We start from the raw sequence: 8,081 nt of genomic DNA, 5'->3' as shown, positions 1-8,081 counted from the left end.
TTTTTCTACATTCCTCAGGTTAAATTTGATTCAAGAAATTTTAGAAATTGAGTATCTAGTTCATGTAAAACCACAGAATACCGATTCAAGAATAAGTAAGACAGTTTATCTTTGAGTAGTTTGTAATTTAGAAGGGCAATTAAAGAAAATAAATTGAAACACAATGCAAAATAGAATAGTTTACATGTTATAAGAGAAGTGCAAACAAAATGATATAGGAATTCCACATTGGGAAAGATAATATCTTGTTGGAAAGATCAGGAAAGATGGGCGAACAATGAAGAAGGAGGAGGAGGGGGGAGTAGGAAAACAGAAAGGGGAAGGAAGAGGGCAACAAAGCAGCCTTTGCGAAGAGTACAACTGTAGCATTAACTGAGGTGCGCTGTTTTGAAAGACAGAGGCAGTGAGTGAAGGAAGATTACACAGTGCATATAGAACCACATAAACAAATGCATGAGTGAAGAAAATCGGAAGTGATCCCAGAACAACTACTCCAGCTTGGCTAGAGAACATATGCCACAGAGTTTTATTGGACTGTATTTTGGAAGACCTTGAAGACAGGCGTTGGGATTTTGTACATAACCTGTTGGAACATGGAATGATACTCACCATTTCAGTGCAGGAGAATATGCTTTAGGAATATGTAACTGACAGCGGCTGTGCAGTTGACTGGAGGGGGAAAAGGCTAAAGGTGAGTGCACACTATTGGAGGCTACTGCAGAAGTTCTCTGTATGCCCACCAAAGTCATTTGATGGTCATAAACAAAGAAGAGATAAAAGTAATAAACATTCCACAGGTAGGAAATTCAGACTCAGCTGGTTGCATGGCCACAAAGAGGCAGGAAAATCAGATTATAAAAACCATGGGAAGGAACAGAAGGATTTTCTGATCCAGGGAATTTCAAACCTTCATCCACAGACCCCTGAAATATTATGCAGTTGTCCCACAAGCTCCTAAGGAAAGTGGAGTCTCCAAAACCCCATCCACCTTCAGTCTGCTGCTGTCAGGGCAGTTTTCCACTTATCTGCTTATATAATAATCTCATGCAACTTCATATTTTAAAAAGTGTTTCAGTGCTTATTTTTATTTTGGTTGAGAAATGACTGATTTAGCTCAGTCCCCTTCTTCTATACAGGTGGATCTGAAATTCAAATAAGTTGAGTGAATTTCTCAAGATTCCAAAAACTGTGGAGCGGTTTTGAGTAGAAACCATGTCTCCTGACTGAAAGTCCAACATTTCTCAACATAGTGGAATGATTCATTCAACCAACAACAGTATCAAAAAGGTTTGCCCCTACTGTATAAATATTTGATGGGCTCTGTAAATATTCATTAGCAGCTGCTTAGATATCACTGTATGGGGGAGCATGTTTGGATTAAAACTTTCTATGGATTTGGAAATAAATGATTGAGGAATAAATAGTTGTTATGGAATAAGAGGCTTACTTCCAATATATTTGTAGAGAGGTGGCTTTTGTTTCTTTACACATCAGTAAAGAAATTCATTCATTCACTATTTATTCAATATTCATTCAACAATATTTATTTCATGTCTACCAAGTACTAGTCAATTTTCTCAGCTTAATGCATACAGTAAATGAAGCAAGCAAAACCCCTGCTCTCAGAAAAATTTTGTTGGTGAATTGGAAGATGCAGATGATAAAAAAGAAATAAAGTACAATATATAGCATGGTAAATAGTAAAAAATGCCACTGCGCAAAATATAATAAAAAAGAGACAGATATGGATTGTTGAAAATGGAGTTTTAAGTAGGGTTTTCAGAGAAGTCTTCACTGATATGACTTTAAGAAGAGATCCGACTGAGTTTAAAAAGTAAGCCATGCCATTGTTAAATGGAAGAGAATTCTAGGAAGAAGGAATAGCAAATAAAAAGAGCCTGGGGCAAGGAGATGGAATTTTCTAGGAACAGTATCAAGACCTTCAAGGAAACATCGTTGTCCCTAGTGGTGTGATCTTAAAGCCAAAACAAAACCTTTAATTGCATCACTACTTAATGGGCAGGTCTTAATCTAGGAACAAATTTTTTTCCTCTTTCCCTCTTCCTCTTTATCCTGATTTTGTTCAGTCAGTCGACTAATAGATTCTGTTCCCATTTCTTTATACATCCTGGATATAATTACATTGAAAGTTCATAGTATTTTTGAAGGTGCTGTATTAGCTCAGACTAAAAGAGAACTTTAGGACTCTAAATGTTTGCAGACTGGGAGTAAACTAAAAGAACTATTCAGCAGCAAATATAGGCCATTTCCTATGAAAAATGAAGAAGGTTTCTGAGAGTGGAGCTTAGTTCTGCCCTGTTCAATGAATTAGGAAACCAGCCCAAAAGGCAGAACCAGGTCCTAGTCAGGGAAAATTTCCTGCCCTTGGAGTCCTGGAATCTAATGAAATATGTCCAGAATAGCTGTGGGCCAGACACTGCGTGTACTTTTATTTCCCCTCTTTTTGAATTGGCATGTCTATTGCAATTATCTAATCCTTTTCTCATCCTTGCATGTTTGGCATTTGGGGAAGAGAGCAATTACATCTTTTCATTCAGACATATCCTTATGAACAGAATCTAAGCTCAAAGATCCTCATACACATCTGGAGTTGATATAAAAAATAAAAATAAAAAGATCCTGGACTTCCAGCCATATGTTTTAATTGTATGAGATTATGGTGCTCTTTGAATTGAATAAGCATATTTTCCCCATGGGAGGAATGTAAATAATTGCATCCTGAGAGTAGGCCATGATAGGAGGAATTCACAAACAGAATATTTTGCGTCCCCTTCATCTTGGTTAAGCTATAAATTGTTTGACCAGTAGAATGTGGCAAAAGTGCTGTCATGGGAATCCCATAACTGAGCCCTTAAGAGGCGAGCAGCTTTCACTTCCACCCTGCTGGGACCCAGTCCCTGTGTAAAGAAGATCAGGCTAGACTACTGAATGATGACACACCATGTGGAGAGAGGAAACCCAACTAGATCCCAGACATTGCCGCCACTCCAGCTGAATCTGGTTTAAATCTGCGTGTCCCGTAGAAAATCACGTTCTTAAAGTTAATCCATTCCTATGAGTGTAATCCTATTATAAGTAGGCCCTTTTGATGAGGTTACTTTGGTTAAGGTATGGCCCCAAGGTAAGTCTTAATCCTCTTACTGGAGTCCTTTATAAATGGGATGAATGTATACATATATAGAGAGAGAGAAAGCCACGGAAGCAAATAGTTGAAAGCAAGGAAACCCTGAAGAGAAGGGAGAGACCAGAAGACACCACCATGTGGCAGAGGAACCAAAGATCACCAGCAGCCAGTCTTTAGGAATAAAGCATCACCTTGATGACACCTTGATTTGGACATTTTCCTAGACTCTAACCATAAGCAAATAAATTCCCATTGTTCAAGCTGAATCATTTCACGGCATATTACTTTCAGCAGTCTAGCAAACTAAAACAGCACTGGATATGTTCTGGAAGCCCTCATGGGGTGCTGGCACCAGTTGAGCTCCCAGATGAATGCAGCTGCTTGAGTGTCTCCTGTAGACTGCAGGGTGACATTCTTTCTCTTGTCCATATGGTTAAACTGAGAACTACTTGTCCTGGAATTCCCTTTCTTGCATGGTTGTGGATTAGAGTTGTCTAAAATGAAATTTGGGATTAGAGAGGCAGCATGAATGCACCAGCCCTTACTTTTTTTTTTTTAAATGAACTATTTTATTAGCATTCCATAAGAAAGCATTTCCACCCCAAAATGGCAAAGGTTCCCAGAAAATATTTCAGTGTAGATAACTACAATTTTCTCTTATGATCTAAACCTCAGAAATTGTTCTGAAATTTCTCTTTGGCTTAGAATGAGAAGAGCATAATTTAGGGATGTCATAGTAAAGGGACCAGAACAATGGAAGAGTTTGGCTGGTGAAACTATTGTATTTCCGTTTTTTGGTAATTGTGTGTTAATTGCCCAAAAATAAGTGAGCTAAAGCTAGCAATCCATAGGATCTTGCTTTCTCTTTACCCAGCAATTATATTATCTAAAATATTTTAATTCAATTTTATTGTCATAAAAATATTAAATTGACAAACATTTAGCATTTCTGACCCACAAAACATTCTGGTCAAGAAAAAATTTCCAATTTCATGGTTACTTCTGTGAGGTCATGGCTATATTCATTCGTGTAGTAACAGTTTCATTAAAATGCCTTGTGTAACTAGTTTCTGTGAAAAAAACAAAACCCAGCATTACAAAAGAGCCACTATAAGATTAAATTACACAATAGGTATACTTGATCTTGTATCATCTATTGAATAATTTATTCTGTTTAACTTCTCATTAATTTTTCTTATAGATATTTCAAGTTTCTTTACCCTGGAAGACTCATGGTGTAGCTCTCACATTCTTCCAAGAATTTCAATGCTCTTCTACCATTTGCTGGGTCATTACTGAATTCTATCATTAGCAAAAATCTCTCTGGACAGTTAGAATAGTCAAGCCACAGACTGGGAGAAAAGAATCAGAATATATGTATCTGACAAAGGACTTGCATCCAGTATATATAAAGCACTCCTACAACTCAATAAAAAGATAACCCACTTGAAATATAGTCAAAAAGAATTCTGAATAAAAAATATATTGTAATAAATATTACATAATTTACTACTAATGTTTTTAAAATTTAAATACAATGAAGTTACTTCATAAGAAAATGTATGATTTGGACTCCTTTTTTTTTTTTTTTTGGTAGCTTTAGCTAATTATTCTAAGTGGGTCATGTTCCTCAGTGGCATTTCTTAGAAATAATCATTCAATAAGACAGTTATTTCACAAGGGTTTGTTTTTTATTCTTGCTGTTATTCTCAATTAAAGGATCCAGTATCAACATAAGGGTAAGCAAGGAATTCCCCCAGTTTGTTGCCCCCAGAATCATAGTAGAGCATTCAGAAGCAAACATCAGAAAAGAAACTTGGATCCTCTCATGCAAAACTGTCATTCATTGTCAGTCATCTGAATAATTAATCATGGACCAAAGACTTTTGAAAAAAGGAAATTGTGTGCTTGAAGTTTGAGACAATTTTGAACTGCTGTAAAAGGTTTAACATGTTTACTGTCAATTTCTGTATGTATCTTGTCACAAGTTTGTAACAAAATGTTCACTGAATGGCATTGGTCATGGACCACATTTTATGTGGCACTGGTTTAAGTAATCCCTTAGTAATAGATAGGTAGGTAGATAGATAGATAGATAGGGATATAGATATATATATATATATATATATAGATATGGATAGATAGGTAGATAAATAGATAAATAGATAGATAAATATTCCTCATTGATTTTCATAGCTGTATAGTACTCTATAGTAGGAGTAGCTTATTTTATTAAAACAATATTTTCTTTATGTATGTATGAGTGATATCCAGTTATGTTGCTAATAAAAATAATGCTTCGTTTAATATCTTTGTGCATCTATCTGTTCTATATCTTTGGGATTGACTCCTAGAAATGTCACTATTGGATCAACTGGTAAATGCGCATGTGTTTTTTTTTTTTTTAAATTCAGTTTTATTGAAATATATTCACATACCATACAATCATCCATGGTATACAATCAACTGTTCACATTATGAACATATAGTTATGCATTCATCACCACAATCTATTTCTGAACATTTTCCTTACATCAGAAAGAAACAGAATAAGAGTTAAAAAAAAAGTTTAAAAAGAACACCCAAACCATCCCCTTTATCCCACCCTACTTGTCATTTATTGTTTACCCCCATTTTTCTACTCATCCATCCATACACTAGATAAAGGAAGTGTGATCTACAAGGTTTTCACAATCACACTGTCACCCCTTAAATCCATAGAACTATATAACCATCTTCAGGAGTCCAGACCACTGTTGGAGGTTGGTAGTTTCAGGTATTTACTTCTAGCTATTCCAATACATTAAAACCTAAGAGGTGTTATGTATATAGTGCATAAGAATGTTCGCCAGAGTGACCTCTCGATTCCATTTGAAATCTCTCAGCCACTGAAACTATTTCATCTCAATTTGCATCCCCCTTTTGGTCAAGAAGATATTCTCACTCCCACAATGCTGGGTTCAGATTCATCCCTGGGAGTCATATCCTGCATTGTCAGGGAGATTTACACCCCTGGTAGTCTGGTCCCACATAGAGGGGAGGGCAGTGAGCTCTCCTGCCAAGGTGGCCCAGTTAGAAAGAGAGAGGGCCACATCTGAGCAACAAAGAGGTAATCAAGGGGAGACTCTTAGGCACAATTATATGCAAGTTTAGCCTCTCCTTTGCAGTAATGAGCTTCATAAGGGCAAGTCCCACGATCGAGGGCTCAACACATCAAACCACCAGTCCCAATGTTTGTGATAACATCAACCCCAGTCCAGGTGAGGAAGTCCAACACTTCTGCACCTTCCCCCAGCTCCTCTGGGCAGGGTGGGGGGGAGGCTGTAAATATATTTTTTATTCTTTGCCCAAATTACTTGGAGATATGTCACTATTTCACTCTAACCTATACTAACCTACTGTATCTCACTTCCTATTCAAAGTGCCATGTAATTGTGGTGTTTGAACAAACCAACTATAGAGTTACATTGTTTAGAAAATATAGATCCTGCACCAAATAGACATCTCCTCCCTTGGTCTCACATGGAAGATGAATTTTTAAAATACAGTTAGTTTTGGCCTTTACCCTTTGGCCCAGTTTTCCCTAGTGTTAACCAGATCTGCTTCATTCATATCACTAATTGAAGCCTGGGCTCTTTTTCAGCTTTTTTTTTTTTAACAGTTGCTATATGCACTAATACTGACATTCATATCTGCTGAGCTCTAGCTCTGAGTTTCAGGTGTCTCAGAGATACACATTGTTCCAGAGACCAATCAGGTTATACACTAAGGGATCAGCATCTCAAAGTTTAGAGATAGGCATTACAATTAAGGAATAGAGTTGACTGCTGTAAGAGCTTACAATCTAGGGACTATTACAGTAATCATGTCCACATTAGGTTATGTTCTAAGATTCAATTCTGAGTTTACACATTGTAGTTAGTCCATATTGGTGAGGCATTATAGTGTCTGCCTTTATTTCTGGCATACTTCATTCAAATACTGTGTACAGGATCCATTCCCCTCATTATGTGTCTCACAGCTTCACCCCTTCTTGTAGTTGCTCGATATTCCATTGTATGCATATGCCACAGTTCACCATTCTGTTCCTCAGTCTATGTACCCTTAGGTCACCTCCACCCATTGCAAATCATGATTACTGTCTCCATGAACAACAGTTTGCAAATGTCCATTCCTGTCTCTGCTGTCAGAGAATATGTACCATATTCCTCCCCTATATCCCCCTCTCATATACACTTAGCATTGGCATATTGCCTTTGTTACATTTAATGGAGGTATATTACAATGTTACTGTTGACCATAGACTCCAGTTTGCTTTGATTATGTTTTTTCCTGAATACCATCCCTTTTTCAACACTCTACATGGTTGACATTCATTTGCAAAAACATTTTTGTATTTGTATATTTAGTAACAGTCATTGGCCACTCCAGTTTTTGCCACGTTATACAGTCCCAGTCTTTATAATCTACCTTTACCTCTGGTGTCATACATATCCTATCCCACCTCTTTTAGTTTTACTCACAGACGTCTTTGTTTGGTGTACTTACAATTCTGTGCTACCATCACACAGTATTATGCTATCTATTTCCAGACTTATACAATCAATCCTAAACATTCTGTAGTCCTTCAGCATCAAATGCCTGGTCTCTGCCCTCTTTCTACCTCCTGGTAGCCTGTGTTGTCACCTTTCAACTCCCAAAGTTTGTTCATTAATGTCTGTTCATATTAGTGAGACCATGCAGAATCTGTCCTTTTGTTTCTGGCTAACTTCACTCAACATAACGTCCTCAAGGTTCATCCACATTACTGTATGATCCATGTTTTTTTCTGTCTTACAGCTGCATAATATTCCATCATGTGTATATGCCACAGTTGGTTTGGCCACTTGTCCATTGATGGACATTTGGGCTGTTCCCATCTCTTGGCAATCATGAA

Source organism: Choloepus didactylus, chromosome 4, assembly GCF_015220235.1.
Source record: "Choloepus didactylus isolate mChoDid1 chromosome 4, mChoDid1.pri, whole genome shotgun sequence".
Lineage (NCBI taxonomy): Eukaryota > Metazoa > Chordata > Mammalia > Pilosa > Megalonychidae > Choloepus > Choloepus didactylus.
This window is presented reverse-complemented; position numbering follows the sequence as displayed.